Below are 26,810 nucleotides of genomic sequence, written 5' to 3'. Positions count from 1 at the left end.
TTCAGTAAACGATAATTACTTTTCCATAGAGTCTGATGTCTTTCCATTTTTATGTGTATGAGTGTATTGTCTTCATACATGTCTGCTCCACACGCATGCCTTGTGCCTGTAGAGGCCACAAGGTGTTAAAACCCCTGTGTACCAGAGTGACAAGTGGGCTGAGTTGCCCACTGAGTCCTGCGGTCCTGGGCCCTTGGGAAAGCAGCTGGACCTCTTCCCTGCTAAGCCAGCTCTCCAGTGAATAACCACTGGGCACGGCGGGCGGCACACATCTGTGAGCCCAGCCCTCAGGGCCTACGGTGGAAAGACCCTGACTCAAGGCCTGCCTAGGTGTACCAAGCCAGCCAGGGCTAAGTGCAGTTACCCCTCCCCCGCTCTGACTGATTGATTATCAAGTAGGGATGTACACCAATGAGGGAAATCACTAGTCTAGTGTGTTGACGAATGCCTAATCCTGGCACTCAAGGCTGAGGCAGGAGTTCTGGGCTACAGAGGATGTGGGTTTGAGTCAGAATGGTCCCTACGGGCACATAAATTTGAATGCTTAATTCTTAGTTGGTGGAACTCTTTTGGGAAGGATTAGAATGGGGGTTCTCAATCTGTGGGTTGTGACTTCCATGGCAAACCTCTGTCTCCAAGAGTTACATTAGGATTCGGGGATCGTCACATCATGAGGACTGTATTAAAAGGCTGCAGCGTTAGGAAGGTTGAGAAGCACTGGGTTAGGAGATGCGGCCATGTTGGAGGAATAGCATTACAGGGCGGGCACTGAGTTTCAAAAGCTACTATGCTCTCAGTCACACGGTCATGGACTCACCCTCCGACTGTAGGGTCTCCGACTAAATACTTTTAAAAGTTGCCTTGGAGGAGAGGGGATGGGATAGGGGGTTTATGGATGGGAAACCGGGAAAGGGGATAACATTTGAAATGTAAATAAAAAATATCCAATAAAAAAAGAAATGTAAATAAAGAAAATAAGCACTGCAAAAACAAAAAGCAAAGAATCATTTAGGGGTTGCCTTCATAAGTTAGCTATGTTATTGATATATTAATAATAAAGCTTCCAATCAACTGATTTCTACTGCATGATTCTACTTAACATGCCATTTCTAATGCCCTACATGTTTCAAGTTCACAGAAAGAAAATATAGACGGGGTGATTCCCCGTGGCTGAAAGAAGACAGGATGGCCAGCTGATTTATACACGATAAAGGCTGGGGCTTCTGAAGATCCCTATATACAATTATGTTTAATACTTGGAAGGTAAAGTTATTGTTAAGTAGCTTTTGGTATACTAAAAAAGTGCCAATAAAATAATTTTGATTGATGGGTTAATAGTCAAAAGTGTATCTTTTAAAAAAAAATGGTTAAAAAGGAAGTTGCCTTGGTCTTGGTGTCTCTTCACAGCAATAGAAAAGTAACTCAGAGAGCTACACAGAAAAACTGTCTCAAACAAAAGAAAGCAAACACAACAACAATAAAATCGAAAAATAAGCAGCACACAAAGGGGTTGGATTCTAAACCAGAAAAATAAACAAACACTGGAAGGACAGGAGTCACACCCAATTACTCAGTGCTGAAGTATTTAAACACACATTAAATTCCCACAAGTAAGGCCATTTAAGTGCCACACATTTGCTTTGCTTGTCACTCTGAAAAGAATTCAAAGAGAGACTAAAGCCAGCCAGGGCAACACAGGAAGACCTCATCTTACAAAAAAAGGCTAGAAGTAGTATACAGGTTAAAGTTTGAGTGACGACACAAACACATTTTAGTTGACAGAAAACGCAACAGGTCGCTCAAGGAACACACCAGAAGTGCAGGACAGTTTTTATTAAGCCCTGGGAGCAGAGCTTTGACCTCCCACATCTCCTGCTGGGCCGTGTTATTCGTGGTAGTAACTACAAGCTGTTTAAAAGACAACAGGCAGTTGTTATTAGGGGGACCTTCACGGAGTGCCAAAGCACACACACACTGCAGTTCTGAATAATCAGTCTTCCTTTCATGAGAGCAGAGGCTGTGGCTAAACGAAATGGGTGTGGAGATCAAATTTAACAATTAACTAATGACAGAAGAAAAACTGACCCTGCTGCAGACAAAGTGCCCTTCCCCTTTACACACACAGTAAACATTCTACCACCTGAAAAGCAGTATCAGTGAAAGGCTTTCTTTTTCAAAGCTGTAAGTCCTGTTTCTAAACACAGAGAGCTGAAAGATCATATATTACTTCCTTATATAATTTGTACACTTAAATTACATACATTGAATGGTACATGTGAGATAGAATTTTCAAAAGGATGCTTTGCAGATGCTAGCAAATGCCTTTCAAAATATTCAGGTGCTCGATTCTACCTCCGTTCTCACAGCGAGATGAGGCTTACAACATTGAGCAACTGCTTCTATGCTATTCACAGAACTCAGCTCGATGGGGAAAAAAGATGACCCTGGGGTAAAAAGCACTGGCTGCTTTTCCAGTTTCAATTCCCAGCACCCACAAGGAAGCTCACACACTCTAACTTTGGTTCCCCCTGTAACCCTCTTTTGACCTGCATAGGCACCAGATGCCCAATTGATGCACAGACATAAATATGCAGGCAAAACAACCATGTTGGGACATGGTCTGTTGATATACATACAAATGCTAAATCCTGAACCCCAAGATCAGGTTGCCCTCTATACAGTGCATCTTCACATGCACTGGCCTTTGTTGTGTAAAACCTTGCTCCTCAAGTGAGTGAGTGGTCTCAAGACTGCCCACAGGAAAAAAGAACAAAGAAGACAGTGGGAGCAGGAGGTTTCCATTAGGCCAGAAGGACCAGAGAGAGCCCAGGCGAGATGCAAACAGCAAGTAATTTGGAGAGTGCTGCTGGGAAATGGCCAGTCTAGGGTGGGAAAATACCTTAGGGGTAGTCGCCCTGTGACTGTGCTAAGCTGATTAAATGAGTGGGTAAGACTCTGCCTCAATTATTGGGGGCTGGCTGGGGCATTAGAGAGCTAGTAAATAACTTACGACAACACACCAAACACATAAAGTTTTAAAGATTTTAAAAGAAAAGGCCCCACATGCTTACCAATCTGAGGCTCATTCTTCCCAGATGACTTTAGCTTGTGTCAAGTTGACAGAAAACTGACCACAGCAGCACTGCCAGTTCTAAGGTCTCATCAAAGGCAGCAGCAGGCACAACTTTAACTGTGCCCCCTCTTCAGAAGCCACAAGAGTTACCATCAGGTAATCAGTGTACGTTGTGTGCACACATGCATTCAGAAGCCAGGGGTCACTTCCTTCCTTTCACTGTGCTCTTGGATCCTAGGGATGACCCTTAGGTTGTCAGGCCTGGTGGCAAGTACCTTTCTCCACTCACTGAGCCCTAAACAATGACTTCTTTGTTCAATGGACCTGTCCTTATGACAGCCAGCAATGGATGCTCTAAACATCTCACAGCCACCTGGAAAGACTCGTGATCCTTTTCAACAGCTACTGTAACCACATAACCATAAACCATGCCTCAGCCACACTCATTCCCAATGTGCTGCCAGACTCCTAGGAAACTGCCCCCCGCCCCCACTCGTCAGCCCCCATAAAAGCCTCTACTCCTCCCTGTACCTCCGACTCACAGGCGACAGGATAGGCAAACTAGCACTCCTGTGCAGCCTATGCACTCTACATAGTGTGATTCTGCAAAAGCTTGTGGTTAGCAGATCTAAGACTAACGCACGGATGGCTATACAGTCAGCCTTCCCCTCAGACGGTCCAGTCCAGGAGACATCCCACGTGTGCACTGCCTCCCTGTGCTGTAAAACAGGCCCCCAAAAGACTGAGTTCAGTGACCTGACTGGTTTCACTGGCTCATGACCTTTCACTGTGGTTAGAGCAGGCTGAGCTGGCTGCATGGAGAACAGATGACACCAGAGGCTGTTGGCTCTAAGCACATCCACCTGCTAGAGTGGCCCTGAGAGCAGCCGGGAGAGACCACACAGTGGAGCAGCTGAGGGACTGGAAACTGAGCTGAGCGAAAGCCTGCAGACAGCGAAAGGATCGTGACTACACTACAGGGTTCCACTGATAAACAGTCACCACCGTGGCACTCGGGACACAGTAACACTCAGAGCTTCCAACACTAAACAAACTTCACTTTGCCTATCAGAGATGTCTACTAAACTTGATCAACAACCCCTCCCTACTGGTGACTGACTACCTCCGGATTCCTCTTCCAGCCCCATGTTTCTAACCTCTCTCAACAACGTCTGCGTGTTTGTGCACATGTGAAAGCAATGAGCAACCTTGGAAAAGAGTCACCAACTATCTTTCTTTCCAGATAAGGCCACTTATTGGCCTGGAACTCATCATCTGCCCGCCTCTGCCCCCCAGCACTAGGACCCCAAGCGTGTGCCACAGTGAGCAGCTTTGAAGCAAACGAACAAAAGACCACATGTTCTAGGACTGAGTGCAGGTCCTCATGCTTGCAAGACAAGTACTTTATCTAATGAGTCATCTTCCCAGCATCTTCAAAAACATTTTGAAAAAAAAAATCACTTTACACACACAGTCAGGAGAGATGATTACAACAAAAATGAAGAGGCCCCCAATTATCTGGTATTTATGGTGACTTAAGAGGGAAAAGCCAACATGAGAACGAGCCTGCTAATAAGCCTGGAGAAGTAGAAAGTGAGAACAAATCAAGCTTCATCAGACACGAGAAGTGAGTGGGAGCGTTTGCTTTACGAGTTTTCACTCAGGGTCTCACTGTGCCCCAAGTTAGCCTGTAACTCATCCATATAGCAGGCTGGCCCAAAACTCACTCAATCCCCTTGCCGAATCCTCCCAGGTCCTGGGAGTGCGGGTGTGAGCCATCAGGCCAGGCTTGGAAGTAATTCATCCTAGAATAACAAAATAAGTAACTTAAAAAAAAAATCAGTAGTCTACACATTTAAGACCAATTCAATGGTCTAAAAGGCAGCTTAACTGACAGAACACAGCACACAAAAGACTAACCATTTCAACCAACGCCCACCACACACATGCACTGTGAAGAACAGAAACTGCTATTCTCTGGACACCAGGGAAGCTGCGGCTTGCATATTTTGTAGTTGACTTCTATGAATCAAAGAACACTTATAATGTCTAATTAGCACCTCCAAATAGTCTTGGGAATATTTCCACACATTAGAGCAACAGTAATTGTGCCGGTGCCCAGGAGGACTCCCGCTTCCACTCTTGAACACACTCCACTACCGACAGCATGAACGTGCGACACTCAAATGCAACAGCTTTTTAGTTTTTTCTAAGAAGGAAACCCACAGCACACACTTCAATTACAAGCATAACCATACGCCTGGAGCCAGTTCCATTAGAATGAAGGCGTTCATTAAGCCTCCGTGTCACAATAACTCAGCAATAAATCTAAACATTCTTCTGGCAGAAAAAAAATCACTTATATAATTTTCTTCGAATCCTAAGTTTAATACATGTAGTCTTTTAAAAAGATGTTTCAAGGCCTTTAAATTTTGGATTTTGAAATATACATGTGCATATATTAAATGAGGGCATCTATTTCTCTATGATTTAGCTTAATCCTAGAATCCTTAAGTCCTCTAATGACTCCATGTTTAAAACCCGGCAGTGTACCTGCATTAGCTTGGTTAACGCATTCATTAAGTTACTTTATAATACCAGTCTACTGATCACCACCATCACAGCAATGCCCCTGCCCCTCCACTTGAGTCCCAGGCAGGACCTGACCTATGAGATTATTTATCAGCATGAGAATTCTCCTCCTCCAAAGATTAAGGATGCAGATTTGTGTGACAAACCCTATATCATTGTAGGGGTGGTTCTGATGCTAAGGTCCTATTCCCAATTGGTTCTTGATCTATCAGTAAAGATGCCATTGGCAAATTGCTGGGTGGAAGGAATACGCAGGACTTTTGGTCCCTCAGGCAAGCTGGCAGATTCAGGGAAGAAGAAAGGTGTTTGCCATGCTTCGGAGGGAGAAAAGCTAACCAGCCATGTGATATCCTGGCTGAGCAGCCATGGACCACTTCTCTAGGCGGAGGTTGGGGATGTTGAGCTGGAACTGAAGGTGGCTGAGTGCAGATTTAGGGTGCTGAGCTGGGAGTTCTAAGAAGGGCACACTAGCCAAGGTAGATTGGAGGTGCCCAGCAGTTGAGCCAATAAGGCAAGCAGAAATTAAACAGCTGTGTGTGTCTGTGTTTTTCATTCGAGGATCCAATACTCTCTGGGTAGGGGGTGGTAGCGCAGCCCATGCCCAGAGGTTAGGCTGGTAGCAAAGCTACCCACTACACATCATTCTTATTTCATTACAGTAGTCAGAGGCAAAAGGAAAAATCTTTCAAATTCTACTGACATAAACTGTATCACTGCAGAACAAAGAATGGTAGCATGCTAGGGAATGCAAGCTCTCTCCTAGTGAAATATAATTAGAAAGCTATCTCTTGGTACTGAATGGTGGTGATGCCCAGTGGCCTAAAAGTTGGTGATAGTTTGATTTCTCAGAAGGGAACACAGAAGCCTGTAAACATGGGATTTTTCCAACTGCCTCACACATTAATAATCTGGGCAAAGAGTAACAAACTCTCCAAGTCTGAAAGTAAGCACATTAAAACACACAGCTACAAAGTGCAGTCATGTAAACCCAAAGAGACCAAGTTCTAAGGCCTGAGAAAGACAATGATAATATTCACATTTAAAGTCCCATCATTAAGCTATAATTAACTCACGGCAAAATTCATATTTTAGTGCCTACCTTTAAAACTAGAAAGTGTGTTCAAATAGGTGTTTAACCATTCTCCGTTTCATATGAAGGCTCTCTCTTAAGTTCTCAGACTTGTTTCTTGTTATCTCCTTCAAGTCTGCCTTTCTCTTTGTTCTACCTGAACTGGACAGGCTTTGAATATGGGTCCCAAGTGTTACAAGTGTGATCCTACTCCAGCACCTTGGAAAGTGACATGGACTATGAAGAGGTGCTCCTGGGTGGCTTTGCCTCTGGAAGGATTAAGACAGTTCTCTAGCAGTAAGTTATTTGTGGGGGAAAAAAGCAAGCCCAATCCATTCCCCATTCCTGTCTCCAAAAGAAATCCCTCCCTCCCAAGCCTTCCTACTGTTGTAAAGCATTGACCAGGTGGTCCTCACCAGAGCTAAGCCATGTCCAGAACCGTGCTCTGAACTCCAGAACTCGGAGCAAAATAAACATTTCTGAAGTCTTAGAGCTGAACCTGGTGTACATGTTTCTAATTCCAGCACTCAGAAGGTGGGCCAGGAAGTCAGACGTTCAAGGCTTGCCTGGGCTACTTAGGACCACTGCAAACAAAGGTACTAAGGTACTAAGGTGCTTACAATCAAGTTGGCAGAGTACTCACCTATCACTCTTTTCTCCCCCTTTCAGGGGAGAGCGTGAAAGCAGTCCCCCACTACCACAAATTATGCAGTCCGGTTCCCACATTCGGGAAAACCCTAGAGGTCAGCATATCTGGAATCCAATGGGTAAGTCTCACCCTGGGAAAAGCACCTCTGTGATCATCAGTTAGGTATGGCTTTCTATTCTCAAGCCTTTGGTTTGATCCCCTGCACCATACCAACCAGAAGTAGTGTCACACCTTTAACCCCAGCACTTATGAAGAAGTAAGAATATTGGAAGTTCAATGCCATCTTCCTCTTCACAGTGAGTTCAAGGACAGCCTGGGCTACATGAGATCATGTCTCAATGAAACGAAGTATAAATAAATGTTACCTAGTCTCAGTTATTTCATGACAGCAATGATGACAAACTAAGAAACAGTGTTCTAGGCCTTACCCTGGCTTAGGACAAGTGAACACCAACATCATCCCAGATGAGTCTATGTAACCTTGCCCAAGTTATCCCTGATGGTAAATAAAGATGTGTGCAGCCTATAGCTGGGCAGAAGAGAGAGAGGCCGAGGCTGGGTTCCTGGGCTTGGGGTTGGAGCAGAACCACGAGGAAGGCAAAGATGGAGAGAGGACAAGACTACGACGGAGTAGGAATCATGAAAACATGGCTGAGGGCTGGCCAGCTGAAATGAAGAGCTGCCCAGGAGGACCACAGCATAACTGGGGTTACTGTGGGAAAGTAAGTTGTAACAGCTTCGAGGGCAGATATCTGCCCAGCTCTGGTGCATTAGAGACTTATTACAAATACACAAGTTGTGCGTCTTTTATCTGGGAACGGAATGATCTAAGGTGGTATAGGAATCCCCAACTGAAATTAAATAAACCTGACGACAGAAAGCCACCACAGTAACCATCGAGACCCTGTTTCACAACTTAAGATGATTTAAAACGCTGAGGGAGGATGCAGCTGAGAGACAGACAACGGCCTGGCTTGCGCGAGGCCGAGGAGCTGCTGCACTAGGGGAAAGGTCTTCAACACACGGGGCCTGGGGCATTCAGACTTAACGCACGGCTCTGGGGAGTTACTCACACGGTCACCGTCACCATCACCGCTGTTAAAGCTGCAGGGCTCCGAGAGGAGATGCTCATTTGTACACTGGGACAACTGAAACCTAGGGAGCTTTTCCTCACTGTCCCGTTAAACTGAAAAGATGCCACACTAGGCGCAAGGCAGATTTTATATATGTATGCATGCATATGTATGTATGTATATGTGTATATGTGTATGTATGCATATATTTGTTTTTTCAGCTTTGTGTGTGTGTAAATGGTACATGTTTACACATACACACGTCTGAGGCCAGAAGTATCATTTTTTTGAGACCAGAGTCTCTCACAGAACCTCAAGATTCAGCCAGGCTGCCTAACGGGCAAGCTCTACCCGCCTCCCTAATGCCGGGGTCACAGCACTGCAGGGCCCAGCTTTTGTGTGAGTGCTTGGAGTCTGAACTGAGCCATCAAACTAAAATTCAGTCCTGCTAGGCGAGGCCGCACACACCTTCGATCCCAGCACTGGGAGAAGCAGGCAGATCTGTGTGAGTCTGAGGCCACCTCAGTCTACAAATCAAGTCCAGGACAACCAGGGCTACCTTTCAGAGAAAAAAAAAGCTGTCGCAAACACACACAAAAACAACAACAAAAACTGCCCAGTACCTTGTTTACCAATGGTCTTTGCTGGGGATGTAGTCTAGTGGAGGAACACTTGCCCAAATGTGCAATCCTCCGGCTTCAGTACTCAGCAGTGCAAAGTGAGAGGAAACAGAATCCACCGTCACAGTCCTAAGCGAGCACGGCCTGTCTGCCTTGCTATCATTAAAGAACACAGTGGTTTCCAAAATAGTCTTTTTTATTATACTAAGCTCCTAAACTAAATTTTAATTGATGAAAATACTTTTGAGCACAAATATTTTTATATAAGCTATTTTATTACTAACATTTCTTTCGTCAGATGACAAGTATCTTCTGAGCATCTATCAAGTACTTAGAATGCGGACAACAAACTGGCAAACGCTCTCAGGGGCTGCCACACAGAGTGAGAAGGCAATGGGCAGCACACACATAAACATCAAGACACTCTAGGCTGGGCACAGGGCTCCATCTTCAGCTCCAGCACTCAGCGCTGGGAGCTAACTGCTAGAGAAAATGGAGCACAGACCTTCCCTTTCCTCTTCCACTTAACTTCCACTTGTTATACACACTTGTGGCGTTTGCAGGCTCAAAGAGCAATCAACAGTGGCAACCTAAAGAGTGTGGTCAGCACGGCCTTTCTTGAGGTGATGTATGAGGAAAGAGCGTAAACAAGTCAGACTTATCTAAGCACCGAGACACACCACAGGGCAAGTGCTGGCTGCTCTGATCAGTCAGGTAGTGGCGGATGTTAACAAATGACTGAAACATCAGGTGCTCCCATTAGCCTCTTCTATCTCGTTTCCCTAAGAAGTATGTGCTAGCGAAACAAGTCACATGCATTCGTTTGATCTGACACAGAGGCTTGTGCCACCATCAGTGTAGCATTCATGGCCACAGAAAACCTCTGGAAGGTCTTAAATTTAACTACAAAGTCCACTGGTGGAGAGAATGCTTTCTGACTTTTGTTGTTGTTCTTAAAGAAAGAAATACATAGAAATTCGGCCTGCAGCCCAGTGACATTAAAGTCGAAGCATTCTGAAATCCCCGTTTGGGGTCCTAGGCCAGGCTCTCATTAAAGCTGCTTTGCGGTCCTGGTACCGTAATAGCTAAGTTCTTCCTGACTCAGACCCCAAGTAGCTGGGGCTATAGAGCACTTTCCATTAACTGCCCCAATCCTGTGTCAGGAGTAAAGATAGCTTATAACACTCTATACGGTATTAGCTGGAATAACACTATGAAACTCTTCCTCCCAGTCCAAAATCCCTATTTTAATATATATGTATAACACACACACACACACACACACACATATATATATATACATATACATGTACATTTGGTGTTTGGTGTCTTGTGAGGGTGTTGGATTCACTGGAAGTTGAGTTACAGAGCTGCCATGTGGGTGCTGGAATTGAACCTGGGTCCTCTGGAAGAGCGGTCAATACTTTTAACCATTGAGCAATCTCCCAGTCTCTGCACTTTTTTAAGTTAAAAAACAAAAACCCAAACCAAAATCAAACAAAAAACTACCACCAACAGCAGTTATGACACGCTCCATTAATCCTAGCTCTTGGGAGGCAGAGGCAGGCAGATCTCTGAGTTTGAGGTCAGCCTGGTCTACAGAGTGAGTTCCAGGACAGCCAGGGCTACACACAGAAACCTCACTGGCCCAAACTGACCCCAAATTACAATTTCCTGCCTCATCACCTGAGAGCCAAAATGACAGGCATCCACGACACCCAGCAGAGCACCCAGCAGATCACCCAGTACGCCTGGAATGCTCATATTTTATGATACCTGGATCCCTCTGACTGGAGAGGAAAAAGAAAACTTAGAGAATCACGACAAATATAATTATATAGAAATATGCATGTCTGTAAGAGAAAGCCAAAGCGAACGTGTGTCTGTTACTGTGACTTTCCCCTGTGGGCTGAGAACAATGACAAGTCACACCCAGGGAGCTGAAGAGGTGGACGGACCGTGAGTCATGTTTCCACAGGGGAAGAAGGTACACGGGGGAAAAACAGACAAAATAGCAGTAACGATAAACGAACCTGACGGCCTAATCTAGTTTTCATTTCTCTGACAGAGGCCTCCAGCTCCTGGTCTCCTCTCACCCTCCTCTGTAGCTGGAACGACAGGCACACGGACACTAAGTTTACTTTACTCTTCAACCAAGGTACTGATTCCTGGAAACTCTTCCTTCCCATCTTCCCACCAGCCCAGTGTGAGGTGCTTAGTCTTTCTGCGTTTGTATGGCCCAGTGGCGTCCGTCCTGTTAGGACTGAGTACAGCACAAGTGAGCCGCGTGTATCATCCGACTGAGCACGACATCCGCTTCACGCAGTTTGCATTCTCAAGGTATTGTCAATACACCGGGGCGTTAGGATAAAATTACTTGTCTACCTATCTTATTGGGCAACTAGAGCTGGCCTTGGCCATAATTCTTTTGTACTTATGGGAATGGTAAATAATAAAAACTGTGACAGCAAGGAAAAAGCAGGCGTGCTCTCCGGCTGCCGCTACTTTGACTGAGTAGCTCAACTTCTAGGGATTCATCTACAAAACAGCACTGAAGCAAGGGCTCACTGTGGCACTGTTTGCAATAAAGAAAGATGGTAATGCCTACACCTCCCAGCATCCTTTTCTTCTGATATGGCCACAACATTCTACCTAACAAGACCGCTGTGGATGGAAACTTCTAGAAACCGTCCTGTTAAACTAGGTTAGCACACAGCCTTTGCTCTTTGACCCACACTGCCTGGAGTGAGTCCACCTGAAGATTCAGACAGGTCACTGAGGACTTGGTCAACCCTGGAAGAGAAAAAGCCTACACAACTTGAAAGGTGAGGGCTGGGGAGGACAGACGGACAGACTCGACGCCTCTTCTCACGACTGCAGCACTTGTTACGTGACAAGAGAGAGCGCTGAGCCATGCATGCGTGTATGTGCATCTTCTGTGTTATACCTTCTCTTGCAGACAGGGAAGAGCAGGCATTACAAATACTTCCCCAGGCCTACATGCTCCCGAACTCCCACGTCAGAAGTATTTGTTTTTAACCCGCTGGTCAGGCTTCCTATCTCACAAATACTTTGTGTAAAGATTGACAAAAATGTTAAAGGAAGAAAACCTAAGAAAAGCAAAGTGCCATCTATTTCTCTAAGAATTTTTTGGTTTTATTTTCCTCTTACGTGTATGAATACTTTGCCTGCATGAGCGTGTGAGCATCACGTGCACGCCAATTAGAACCTCTGGAACTGGATTGGTAGACCTAGTACATGGATGCCGGAAACTGAACACAGGTCTTCTGAAAGAGCAACAAGTGAGTACAGGAGTGACAGGAGCAAGGACGAGGGAGGCGTCCTCTGACAGAGCACTGGGAAGTGCTGACTCAGCACTGTGAGTGTGGCCCAGCACTTACCCCTCACAACAAGCCCATAAGCCATACTGAGGCCCGCCCAGCCAGCCAGCCCCTGCTGCAGACAGGCAGTGTACGCCCAGGCTCTGCTGACACATGAAGGACAGCCATCGAGAGATGGAAGTAAAACACAGGCTAATGGTGGGTGGGGAGATAATGAAGGCTACAGTGTTTAAGGAGAAGAAGAACAGACTGTGTATTGAAAGAACAGGCAAGACACAAGCAGTCCTGCTGTTCCTACAGAGGGGATGGGCACCCGACAGCCAAAGGAGGAAATGTACAGTTGGCATTCAACCATTTAAGCACAGGACCTAGCCAAAAAACGTTTTCTCAAAAGCCATACTTTTAGATAATTCTGCATGGAGCTTAAGAGCCACTATGTCTTAGCCAGTGTTCTATTACTGTGAACACCATGACCATGGCAACTCTTTCTTTAGAAAGCATTTGATTGGGGCTGGCTTACGGTTTCAGGGGTGTAGTCCACTATCATCACGGTGTGGCAGTGTGCAGGCAGACCAGGTGCTGGAGAAGAAGCTGAGAGGTCTACATCCAGATCCACAGGCAGCAGGAAGAAAGAAAGCCCTGAGGCCTGGCTTTAGTTTCTGAAACCTCAAAGCCCAGCCCCAGTGACACACTTCCTCCAACAAGGCCACACCTTCTACCCCCTGGTGACTGGGCCGTGGGGGCCATTCTCATTCAAGCCACCACACACCAGATAAAGGGATTCACAGTGTTGGAGAGGACAAGGGGGTGGGTGGCACTGCCATGTCTGTTCTCATGATACGAGGGAGGCAAGAGCACATGGCCTGCTCAGCGATAAAATGCATCCTGTCTCTCATCACCTGCTCTGAATAGAGATAAACAAAACAACCACATACAGCTAAACAGCCAAGAGGGGGCTGAAGAAATGGCTCGGCAGTTGAGAACACCTGATGCTTTTCCAGATGACCCCGGATCCAAATCCTAGTGCCTACATGGCAGCTAACAACTATGTGTACCTAACGCCAAAGGATCTGACCGACGCCCTCTTCTGCATTCTGTGGGCACCGCATGCATATGCTGCATAAACATACAGACAGGAAACTCACTGTGGAAGGCAGGCTGTCTTCAAACTCCTGGTGATCCTGCTGCCTCAGCCATTAAGTATATATACTTATTGTCACTGTCTTAATGCAAGGTTTTACTGTGTAGCTTATGCTGGCTTGGAGCACAGATTCCCCCTACTCCAGCCCCCACGAGGTTAGGCTCGCAGATAAGCACCATCATACACGTCTAAACTAACTATTCTTACATCATCTAAGACTGGGTCTATTTTTGAATATATAATTTCAGACTTCATTTCCTACATATTTCTATGTAATAATTATAATTATACTACATGAAATGTTCCTTTACTTTAAAAATATACATAAAATGTAGGATCTCTGGCACCAAAGACTACTGGAGGCTTGCAAAGGCTATGCACACGGAGAACTACAGCAGCAGCAAACCCTGGTTTTTGGCACCAGTACCAGGATGACAACTAAGACACAGAACTCCACTCAAGTATGGATCCACCCAAGATACAAACGACCTTTTAAGCTAAACATAAATACTTTTCAACCCAAAGGAGACGTCATCTATCATTTCAGGTTGTCGGGAGCAAATACTACATGCTGGGCTAAAACTGTAGCTCAGAGAGTCCACCCAGCATTTGTGAGCCTCCAGTACTACAGAACAAAACAGAGCTGAACGTCGCACTGCTTCTCATAGGCTCGAGAAGTTACAGTCAACCATCGACTACTTAGAAGTCCTTAATAAGCAGTGGGTCGTCTGGACTACAGATTGGCATAGACAATAATCACCAACCTTTTCAAAGTAAACACTCTCAAAGACAAGGCTGTACTTTCCAATATATTATCATCTTATAAACCAGAATCTCAGCAACAGAGAATAACGGGACATTCAGGTACAGAAGGATCAAAGCAGTCAGTCACACATTTGGTGAGTGCAATGAGCAGAAACAGTTTAGAAATAAACACACCAAGCCAACAGAATCAAGCTAAAATCTCTAAGATGTCTATACTAACAGCCACATAATACCAATGGGAAATGTAAAGAAAACTGAACAGTCACACAATTACTGCAATTCTAGGCCAGCCAGGGTTACAGAGTTAAGACCCTGTTTTGGATGAAGAAATGAACAAGCAAATAAACAAATGAATAGGTAAGAACAGAAGCAGTTAAATGGAAGGATTCAAGAGTTCAGTCCAGCCAGAGGAAGGTCAGAAAGCACTCGAGACTCATGAACAGATCTTTACCAAACAAAGTATATAATTTTTATTTATGTATTTACCACATTTTTATTTCATGTGCATTTATGGGCCACAGCATGGCTGTGGGTCTGATGACAACATGTGGAAGCATATTTTCTCTTCCTCCATGTGGGTTCTGGGAATTAAACTTAGGTTGTTAGGCTTGATGGAAGGTACCCACTGAGGTATCTTACCAAACAAATTATCATATCCTTTTCTTCCCTATTTCTTTTTCTGAAGTAGATCTTACCATGTAGTCCAGGCTGTCCTCAAACTCAAAAATCCTCTAGTCTTGGGCTTTCGAGTGTTGAAATTACAAGCATGGGGTACCGTGTCAGGCCGATAACATCTTCCAGAAATATGTACTTCACTTCACGTGCCTCTTAAAGCAGGTTGGGGTAGGGCAAATCTCATTCCCAATGGTAAATAAAATTCAAGGGCTGGGAAAATGAATCATCAGGGTAAAGTGTTTCTTACCCAAGCTAAGGAACAGAGTTCAAATCCCCAGCACACCCATAAAAGCAAGCATTGCAGACTAAGCCTGTAATCCCAGCGATGGGGGTAGGGAGGGCTGGGCGAGGCAGACAGGAGGCTCTGAGAGTGCCTAGTCAATGGATGAGGCCAGGTTCACCATGAGACCTTGTCTCAGAATGTAAGGTGGACGGAGGTAGAGAGAAAGCTTAGCCCTTAAGAGCACTTCGTGTTCAGGTAACCCATGTTCAGTTCCCAGCCCCTACATGGGAGCTCACAACCATCCTTAACTCCAGGTCCATAGGGATCCAAAGCCTTCTTCTGGCCTCCACAGGCACTGTATACACATGGTACACAGACATACTTCTAGGCAAAATAAATCTTTAAGAGTAAATAAGGTGAAAAATGACCAAGAAAACACTGGTGTAGATCTCTAGCCTCCCCTATGTGGGCATTCAACCACACACCACACACAAACACATTTCAAGCAACACAGGCAAGATAAACATTTCCAAAGTCATACAACTACAGTAAAAACAAGTGATTTTTCTAATAGCTTATACAATAAATACTGAGTTCATCCATAATACACTCTTTAAATCAAGAGATTTTACAATAATTCATCTTTTAGAGACCATCAGACTGTTGTTTTGAAAAGTCCTAAGCCCTTTTATTGAAAGATTTAGGGTAACAATATGCCACTAAAATGTCAAGTTGCACATTAATTTGAAGCAAAGTTTTAGCTAACCAGCTTACAGAACAAAAATGTAAGCCCTCCAGTAAAAGGAACCATTTATCTGGCTGTTGACAATAAATTTTGAAAATTTATAACCATCCATATGTATTTAGCAAAGGAAGTGTTACATAAGGTATTCAGGGGAAACAACAGCAGAACACAGGAGAATTCTTAAAGTCTTGCACTTGTCTAAGAACAGGAAGTCTATAAACCTGAAGTAAGAGAAGAGAGACAGAGCACAGCCAGGTCTGACCGGTATGCCTGCCATGCAAGCTTTAGAACAGGGCAGGGGCTCACGGTTTAGGCCAGCCTGGGCTACATAGGAAGCTACTGTCTCAGACAAACAACCAATGCACTTAGCATCAATGCACTTAGCATCAATGTGTACTTTACAGTCCCAGGAAATAATTAATGGGTCTTAAAATTCCACAAATTAAAAATGGCAATGTATTTCTATTGCACCAAGCTAATCATTAGCACATGCTAAAGAAACTGGGTGGGAAGGGATGGTTCCTTAGAAAGCTTCAAGTCCTCAGAGCCTCTCTGAACCACTCTCCAAGGGTTCTTCACCTAGAACAGCAGGCAGCCTGTGACAGAAACTCACACCCTACAACTAAAGCGAGTGGGGCCGGGAAGGTCCTAAGAACCCAGAGACTGAGCCTGAGGCCTGAGCTTGAAATAAGATCTCCTGCCCTCCTTTGGAAACTGGCCTGCCTCTCCTGGTTCTTCAGCAAGAAAGTGAATGGGTCCTCTGAGCTATCCTTATCACACACAGATTTCATCTTAAGAAACTCCAGCTAATCAATACTTACCTCTGTAGTTCCTAGAGTGGTTTTATGGCTTCAAATAAGCAATTACATAAACATAATTGTTTTAACTTTTAAAGCACACTCTCCTAGCACATGTGAAACCCTGGGTTTAGTTCCCAGCAACTAACACTCACTCACTCACTCTCTCTCTCTCTCTCTCTCTCTCTCTCTCACTCTCTCTCGCTCTCTCTTACACACACACACACACACACACTCTCTCTCTCCCTCTCCCTCTCTCTCTCTCACACACACACACACTCTCTCTCTCTCCCTCTCTCTCTCTCTCTCTCTCTCTCTCACACACACACACACACACACACACACACACACACACACACACACACTGTCCTATCCACACTTGTAAAGGTCCGTATGGTCCACAATGTGTTCTTATAGGACAGTACTACCTACCCTACCGAGCTACCCCAGCTCATTCTGTTAATCACTCATGAAATGAAGGAGTTTTCTTTCTTCAATCCAACTATCCTTATTCCTCAATTAGAGGGTCAGGACAGTAGCAAAGATTAAACTGGAAAAGGTAAATTCACTAAAGGGAACAATGGGAGCAAGGAAAGGTGGACTAGAAGTGCACAATAATTCGCATATGCTGTTTGCATCTACTGCCCCTGGCCTCAGGAACGCCCTCTCCATCAATGCTGTGTAGGTGCTAGTTAAGTTCTTCCCAAGAGAAAGGGTCTCAGGCTTCATGCTGCCAAAGGTATTTGTGGAATGGCCTAGGAGCCCTCCCATAGCCTCTCCACAATTCCCTCCCTCTGCATGTCCTCATGTAGTCACATGACACGAGGACATGATCTGAATGATGACAAATGTACTATGACCACAACGGGGCGAAAGGTATAAAAGCTGAGCTCAGTAATGAAGGAAAGAAGCAAGCAGAAAAGGAGGTCAGACACATAAGGACTCAGTCAAACTTCATCTTTAGATTCCTCAATTGTGCTAGCCTGTGAATGACTTAGTTTTCCGTTTTAACAACATTTAAAAAATTAATGTTACCATTGACTTCATAGACTCACTCAGAAAACTACAATCCATGGGTTTGTTGAGAAGCAACAAAATTAGAAAGGCTTTATCGTCACACAGAAGACAATCTGAGAAAATGAGCTCAGATCTTCACCCAGTGCACTGCACACAGACTCCATCCATGGCCTCACATGAAAGCAAAGATCTCACAGAGACAGAAATAACATGACATTTCTCAAAGCACTGCCATCAAATACAGTGGCATCAGCTTCTGGTTCAAACGTTGGGCGTACGGTCTGAGCTGGCAGTAGGCACTTGGCAGGCAAGTTCTGCACTGTCATTCCGGTGTTTGTTCCCTGAAGCTCAATTTAACATAGGTAGTCACCCCAACATTCACAAGTCCATTCTCATTAAATCCCATTTGGTACCACTCCTACTGAGAATGCCACACGTCCTTAGCAGTGATCTGAATCAAAGATCCACAGAAGATGCTCTCCTAACAAATTAGGGTCTACGGGGTACAGATAGAAGCCATGTCTTCTCAGAGATTACAGCTAAGAAGCCCCCAGAGTGTCAGAGACACAGGACAGTCTGGATCTGGAACAGAGAGAGCCACTGGCAAAGGTGAGAAGGCAGAGGCAAGCAGAGGGAGGAGCGAAGTCAGCCAAACCTTTGACTGACAACAGATAGGACAAGATTTCCCTGGCAGGTTAGTCTTTCCTCAAATCATGTCAGTACAGGAGGCTGGAGAGAAGGCTCCAGGAGTCAAGTCACTGGCTACTCTTCTGTTCTCAGCACCCACATGGCAGCTCTAACCCTCTCGAACTCCAGTTCTGGGGTTTCCGGCATCCTCTTTCAGCCTCAGCAGGCACCACACACAGTACACAAGCACACAACAGGAAAACAGTCAAATACTTGGAAACTAGATAATTTTTTTTAAAAATTCTCATTAAATTCTGGCCCTAAAGTCCTTTCTAATACTTACTTTATAGCAAAACTTCCAGCCTTTAAAAAAAGCAAACAGAAGTTCTTTCTTTTGTCTGATGATGACTAGAGTGAACAAGTCAGCTGAGGCTGGGGAACTATAACCGGCAGTAAGTGCAGGGACAGAGCACTTACTATGTTCTCAAGCTGTGGAAGGGTCAGGGATTCCTGTGAGACTTGTCTAAAGGCACGAGCCTCTTCATGAGGGCACACCTAACCACATCCTGAAGCTCCTACAGTCTCCACTGGAGCTTAGGATTCATCCCAGAACCTAGGGGGACATTCACACCTCGTCTTCCCAAGGTCAGACAAAATACCTTCTCTCCTTTCTAGCAACAGCCCCATATATCTTAACTGCAGCAACGGCTCCAGAATCTAAAGTCCAGACTTTCATCTACATGGGTATGGATGAGAATCAAAGGTGAGCTTCGTCATGAAGCAAACTGCTGACTCGACAGGGGCCTGTAAAACCGAATAGCTCACATGCTTCCAAAAAACAAGGGTGGGTCAGGCACAAGTCCAAAGGGAGTAGAACATGCATTAAAATCAAATCTCCCGGGGCTGCGGATTTAGCTCAGTGGTAGAGCGCTTACCTAGGAAGCGCAAGGCCCTGGGTTCGGTCCCCAGCTCCGGAAAAAAAAAGAAAAATAAAATCTCCCCTTAAAACAGTCACTTAGGACAGAATCTCCCACGAGCATGTTAAACCTTAAAGTTCCACAGTCTCTCTGACTTGAAAGTCTGCTTTCCAAACTATGCTGGGAACTGGGAGCCTAAGGGGCCAAGCAGTAGCCACTCCCATGGCTTTTCTGGACACAGCCCAAGCCACAAATCTCTTCAACCTAGACTTGTTAGCTAAAGGCTCTACAGGTCTTAGGGGTAACCCCATCCCTAAAACTCCACTGAACTTTGCCTGGTGAGGGCACTCTCCATCATGGCCACCTCCTGGGGATGGGGGAGGGGCCTGTCTGGACTCCAGAGTTCTCCAGAGCATCTGAAATATAGGCGAATAGTGAATATCTTCACAGAACCCACTAGTGTTCATGACTTCACTCCTCTCCCCAGCCCCCACAGGCACACAGAGTCTGCTCTGAAGGAGCCTGAGCCACACGGATCAAGCCAAAGTTTAAGACCTCCAGAGAGATGGTCATTGTGACTTAGACTGCACCTGGGTTACTTAGACACGGGGATGTGAGGACCAGAACGTTGAAGCCACACAGGGCCCATGATGGGCAGGGCAGCTGTAAAGCTCTGGCATGCCTTAGGGACTACTGTCTTGATGAACAGCACCTGGCATCATCGACCTGCGCTAATCTCTTCAGCCAAAGTTCACCTGGCTACACCCTGCATGCTCTCTACTGAATCTCCTCATTTAGAAAATGGCCAGTCTGAACCGTGCTCCACTCTTCTTCCCCTTCTGTCCCTTTAAGTATCAACTGTGTGACTGCTTTTGTCCCCTCATGTTACTACGGGCCGTTCAGAGGCCCTGTGCACGACAGTGCTTGCTTCTGCCACATGCTTACTGCTCGGAAGGTGTTTCTGGAAAAGCACGGCACACAGCATAAGTCTACCCAGTTCTGTCTCTACAATTCCCCTCACCCCCGTTTCCAACACACTCCTCACTTCCGCCTGAGTCCACAGCTGTCCTTACAGTTCCTTTCCTAGCAGCCCACTCCCAAACCAGTTCTGTTCTCTACCTCTCCCCCAACTCCAAAGCCAGCCCGCATTTTCAGCCACTGCTTCTAGGTGCCTCTCTCTGCCCTCACTGCTGAACTGCTGAAGCAAAGCACCCTGCCTGGGTTCTGTACAAACAGGAGTTAATACTGAGCTCTGGAGGCTGGGAAGCTCAGGGTGCCTGACACCTTGAGGAGTCACAAGATGACAAGGTCAGACAGCTCTCAAAGCCTCTCTCAGGAGCACTCTGCTCCCATCACCTCTGACAGACCACATCTTTATATTCTTCTCTCCCAGCGGGGTCCTGCCCAAGTGTGCTCTAACACGGGTAAGTGGTCTGTTGAACAGGTTTACAAGAAACTAATGAATGTAAATACAGCAAAAGATTAAAAACCACTTACACTGACTAGAAACATTCTGTGATCTTGACTGGATACATGAATATGTACACATAACATTTTTACATTTTACTATAAATGTTACCTAAAATTAAGTAAATAAGTAATGATATTCTGGTGTGTGTGTGTGTGTGTGTGTGTGTGTGTGTGTGTGTGTGTTATAGTCACTATAAACTACAACAAAAATTAAGATTGGCCGATACAAGGGAGGGAGGAAATATGCAGGTAGTAAAATAAACGCAGCTAACTATTTCACAGAACATTATACATTATGGAACTATAGAATCTACATGGTGGGTATGTAGGTATTCAATGTTCCAATATTTTCCTGTAATGATTAACGATTTCCACATAAAACATCAGGAAAAGAGAAGACTAAAAATGAAGGCCACAAACCAAGAGAGCACACACCAATAAAAGGCACAGGTCTGAGAGTGAAAACAGGCAGGCATGGCGAAGCATGCCTAGAATCTCGGACCTCAGAAGGCTGTGGCAGGGAGACTGAGTTTAAGGCCAGCCTGAACCATTTGATAATATCCTGCCTCAGAAAGTCAAAGCTTGAAGGGGAAGAATGAAGGGGAAGAGGGCAGACAGCTGATGCCTCTTCATCTACGGAATCTGATCGCCTCCACACACAAGCTGTGGCCTGAGGCATGCATCCGTTCATGTCCATTCATTCTGGGACAACACAGCTCAGTAACATATTGGTGCACATCCTGGTCTGAGGCTATAAGTACCTGAGTTCCTAATTCCTCCTTAAACTAACATCTGGACGAAACCTCTGCCCAGCCAGTGTAGCCACAGTCGTCATCAGTCTGACTAATCCTGCAGACACTGTGCTCTACAGTCACGTCAATGTTAAACAAAGGTGAAGGGGCAGGGTCACAGCTCACAGATGAGTAAAAGAATCTGCTACACAAGTGTGAGGACTGAGGGCGGATCCCCAGAACCCATGCAAAGTTGTGCACAGTGGCACATGTCTGCATGCCTGCTACTGGGAGAGGTACGGATCCCATGGACTCACTGGTCACAAAAGTCTAGATAAAGTAGTGACCTCAGTTCTAATGACACTCCGTCTCAAAGATTAGAGTGTGGAAGTGACTAATGGAGGCATCTTGATATCGACACCAGGTCTGCACACATCTTCCCATGCAGGAGGGTACATTAGGGTGCTTACACACACACACACACACACACACACAGAGAGAGAGAGAGAGAGAGAGAGAGAGAGAGAGAGAGAGAGAGAGAGAATATGCAGTAGGCATCATCACATCATGCACCAGTCCCTGCTCGCTGGCCGACAGTGTTACACAGCACACTAGCACAGGTTTGCACTCACAGACTTACATTGTGACTGAGGTAGGAAATGGACAAGACAGGTTGCGAAGCTAAGTATTTAGACAGCACGCACTAGAGCAAGGGTTCTCAATCTGTGGGGTGCTGCCCCTTTGGAATCAACCAACCTTTTCACAGGGGTCACCCTAAGACCACCAAAAACAGACGTTTATTTTATGATTCGTAACAGTAGTAATAACATAACATAGCAGGTGACAGTTATGAGGTAGCAGCAATAATTTTATGGCCAGGAGTCCCCACAACATGAAGAACTGTGTGAAAGGGTTCCAATATTAGGAAGGCTGAGAAACACGGCTCTGCGGTCTCCTGTGAAGCAGTAACTAGAGGGTGAAGCTGAAAATGAACAATTACGTAGTTTAATAAACACCAAGGATCGGGCATGTGTGAATTATTAACACCGTCCTGGATGATTATACGGTAGGCTCATCTGCTTCAAAATCCCATAAACATAAAGAGAAGTGGGAAGATAAATTAGACAGAGGACTGTAGGCACCCGTGTCCAATGCCCTGTAGTGCCTCGGAGCTTATCCATCCCTTTCTGTTGTTGCTCCCAGAGGACTGCACGCAGATTATGCACCTACTGAATTCTGCCTGACAAGGGAGGCGTTCATCACGTCCTAGGCACTTCCTCCAACTACCTGGTTTGAAGCAGCCGCAACTTCTGGAAAGTAGCACTAAATGAAGCCTCTCGAGATAAGCATGTCCCACCAACAAATACTGAGACAAGAGTAAAATCTGCCGGAACTTCAATACTATGGAAATTAAACTAAGTGAGCATAAACTAAGTTTAAAATTAAAGTAGAAAATGCTTATAGGACATTAAATTATGCATGTTGGTGAGATATCTGACACAGCACACGTATCCTAAAGTCTTATCCATCAGAAAGATGCCATGTTACCAATGACCGCTTCAGTCCCTTCAAGTGCATAAATGAACGACAGATGTCTCAAAATTCACTTCACCTCAAATCTCCCTAAAACCATTTAAGAAGTAAAGGCTGCTTCCTAGACCCAAAACTGCAAAGCGTGGGTGAAAGGCAACCTGCTAAAAGTAGAAACAGATCAGACAATGTTCCCTAGAGTTATGCCTGGTTATGCAATGGCACACAGTAAGTAGGCTTCCTCATGCCCACCAGCATGCCTTAGTAACAGCACAACACAGGAAGGCTTTTATTCCCACCCATTAACTCTTTTTCCACATAAACATAAAAAATAACACCTTAACAAGATAGGCAGTGAGGTGGGCAAGCACTGCCAAGCATAGCTACTGCCATCACCGACAGGGTTTTCAAGTCCCGCTTATGGCTCAGCAGTTAAGAGCACTGACTGCTCTTCCAGAGGTCATGAGTTCAAATCCCAGCAACCACCTGGTGGCTCACGACCTTCTTCACCATCTGTGATGGGATTCGATGCCCTCTTCTGGTGTGACTGTAGGGCAGCAGTTCTCAGTCCATTTGAAGATGAGGATGCAGACCAGAGATTTATTTACGTTACAGTTCATCACAGGAGCAATATTACAGTTATGAAGTGGCATCGACATGGTTGGTAAGGAACCATATTAAGGGACACAGCATCAGGAAGGTGGAGAGCCATGCACACAGAGCCATGAAGGGGCTACTGTCCAGCAGTGACCCCCTTGGGTATCTATTTTATATAATGTTCAACTTTAGGACATAGTTCCTGTAGGTTGATTGACACCCACTCATCCCACCCCCACAACAGCAGCTTCCCCTTGCTTGATCACTGTGTTCTGGAGGCTCAAATTTTATTGTAGGAGCCTTAACACTGTTACCATACAGTTTCTAATTCCCTTAAAGGGAAAAATCCTGCTCAAAGGTTCGCACAATGACTGCTGAATTACCACGGTTTGGTGAACACAAAATGTAAGGTTTATGAGAAAGTCTCATCTTAGGAACTTCCAGTCCAATCCAACAATAAGGGCCTGGGGAAAGTGGCTCGGGGCCAACACATGCAGAAGACCCTGGCCTTGAGTCTCAGGACACACACCCCCAAACCAGCAATAACAGAGATGATCTCTGCTTCGTTTCCTTTCCTGTGTTGTTGACATTCCGTCTGCAAACTGAGGCAAAATCCAGAGTCACTGAAAGTCTTCAAGGAGCCAAGTGTAATGGCACACACAGGCGGTGACTACCGGGCTGCACACCAAGTACTACATCACTCAGTTACTGTGAGACCTTGTCGGAAAAACAAAGTTATTAAACAAAGATATATTTGCATTTTAAGAATGCAAATATTTGAAGAACAAATGACAAGTAGAAGGTTGTGTGTGTGTGTGTGTGTGTGTGTGTGTGTGTGTGTGTGTGTGTGTGTCTGTGGGGGGGAGGGGGTTCAAGTAACTGTCCCTGAGGAAGCAAGGACCAAAGCTCCCTATCAAAGCTTCCTGCTGAAAACCCTAACTGTAACTATGCTTCAGTTTCAAGTCCTCTCCCTATCTTTTTGAACCAGATTCTAGAAGGAAGAAAGGATGAGAGGACCTTCTGAATGTCCCCAGCAGGTTAGCACACCACCTTCTACGCAGGTCAACCATCCTTTCAAAGCCAGGGAGAAAGCAACATTCACAAAATCACCTGCTAAAATTTATAATTTCACATTCGGAAGCACTACCGACAAAATTTAGTCACCTGACCTGGAAAGTAGTCTTCAGACGTGTTATTATATTAAGTTACAGCCCAGTCTTGGGGGGTGGGGGTGGGGCGTTGCAAAGAAAAGGCTTATCGCTGAGTTATAATCACAAAAAACCAAATGTCCCTGATGAAACGGGGGGGGGGGTGTGTGTGTGCAAAAAACACCTGGATAAATTACATCATCAGGTGATTATTATTTAAGGAGAATTTGGATTAATTCAAGTTCCCCCTCTTTGCAAGACAAAGTTCATTCAAGATCTGCTTGCCTTGGCCATTCGCTAACAAAAAGGCTAAGCAGCAGATCACTGCACCCCCCCCCCCAAGATAAAGCCAACAGAATTATCAGCCCTCCAGTTGGTTCAGCCCCCGCGCACCGCTCCCCAGCAACTGCTACATCAACCCATCAAACTGAGTTTAGCTTCCTGAAGGCACTTAACAGTGAACACCCCAATACCCTTTCCACGCCCCACCCCCCAAGGTCTCCCCGTGATTTCTCTATTTCTAAGCTGAACGTCCTTAAACTGTACTATAGATGCTTTCCGAAACGAAGTTTAAGCACCTGACAATTATTACATTCAAACTGTACGAAGCTGAGATCCCACGATTTCGGTTCAAATCTGCAAGGACCGAACTTCCTTTTTCTCCCCGCGGGTCCTCCCAGCCCTTCCGCGCGCCAAGGTCGCCACTCGGGGCCTGCGGTGACATCACGGTCTATCTCGGTAGAGCCCTGACATCACCCGCACGCCGAGCCTCGGTACTGTGACCTCACCGCCGCAGGCTCGCACGCCAGGGCCCCCCGGGGAGGGAGGAAGAGACGCGCCGCTCACCTGAGCGAGGACCCCCCCCCTTCCTGCCCCGCGCCCCGCACGCAGCCCACCCGCGGCGGCCTAGCTCCGGTCGCCCGACTCCGGGCCCAGGGAGCCGCCGGGCGCACGACCTCGGGGCCAGGCCGCGCGGACGGCTCTCCGGAGGACGCGGCGGCGGCACCCCGAGCGCGGCGAGCCACGGTCCCCGCCCCCAACGCCCGGCCCCGCCGCGGGAAGCAGCGGGAGCCGCCACGGTGTCCGCCCGCCCCGCGCCCCGCAGCCCCGCGCCCCCGCCTGGCCCACCTGTGCGTCTGCCCGGCCGGGGCCTGGCCCGGGGCTGCGGCAGCCCGATGAGGCGGCGGCAGGCCTGACTCGCTCCCCGAGACTGAGACGGACCAGGAGCTCAGCGCTGGGCGGCGGAGCCCAACGCTCGCCCCGAAACCCATTTGTTTGGCTAAACCGGCGTGACATCACGCGCCGGCCCAATCGACGGTTGCCCGGGGGCGGGGCGGCGGAGCCTGAGTGCGCCAGCGCCCCCTGCCGGCGGCCGTGAGCGCTGTGGGGAGAGGTGGGAGCTGCCGGGACAAGCGCCTGTGAGCCCTGAGAAGCATTGCGGGAGTTGGAATGTCACCACATGGCAAGGACCCTAACCCTAGAGCACGATTAGAGTGACAAGTTCATTAATGCTCCCAGGTAGTCCAGAAGCCTTAATATATTTGACACTGTTAGATATCCGACATGCCTGCTCCTAAACTTGGTCTAACCACTAGCATATGGCTCTATTTCAAATTTGTAAAATGTACTACTTAGCAAGCCCATGGCCTTGAGTTTGATCCCTGGTGTCATTTATACACTGGACATGAACCCAGAGTTTGGGAGGTAATTGTAGGTGGACCACAAGTTCATGGTCATCCTCAAAGCAAAGCAAGTTTGAGATTAGCGGGGGCTCCTCTGTTAAGAGCACGGACTGCTCTTCCAGAGGAACTCGCTTCAGTTCCCAGCACCCTCAAGACTGATCGCAACTTGTCTGGTAACTCGAATCTCAAGGAATCAGATGCCTTTTTCTGGCCTCCACAAATGCAAGCACGTAGTGTGCAAACATAGGCAGACAAAACACTATATACATAAAAAATTTTAAAACTACAAAAGAATATATTTTCCATGAAATTATGGCAGAAGTACCTA

At 46.2% G+C, this 26,810-nt stretch overlaps 1 protein-coding gene across 22 annotated transcripts in view; it reads right to left on the bottom strand.

Moving 5' to 3' along the window:
- Fbxo34 (F-box protein 34) overlaps nt 1–26,045 on the bottom strand; it is a 67,716-nt gene extending 41,671 nt beyond the window's left edge. For 7 of the 22 annotated variants that reach the window (XM_087585563.1, XM_087585560.1, XM_087585572.1 and 4 more), the window contains exon 1: nt 25,929–26,012. The gene's annotated coding sequence lies outside the window, so the exon portion shown is untranslated. Of the gene's footprint in view, nt 1–25,378; nt 25,661–25,928 lie in introns of those variants that run through there. The other 15 variants (XM_087585573.1, XM_087585565.1, XM_087585577.1 and 12 more) reach the window with 5 other exon arrangements.
- Between the last annotated feature and the right edge of the window lie 765 nt (nt 26,046–26,810).

Source organism: Rattus norvegicus, chromosome 15, assembly GCF_021556685.1.
Source record: "Rattus norvegicus strain SHRSP/BbbUtx chromosome 15, alternate assembly SHRSP_T2T, whole genome shotgun sequence".
In the NCBI taxonomy this organism is placed as follows: Eukaryota; Metazoa; Chordata; class Mammalia; order Rodentia; family Muridae; genus Rattus; species Rattus norvegicus.
Note: the sequence above shows the minus strand (reverse complement) of the source record. Positions and strands in the feature narration are given on the sequence as shown.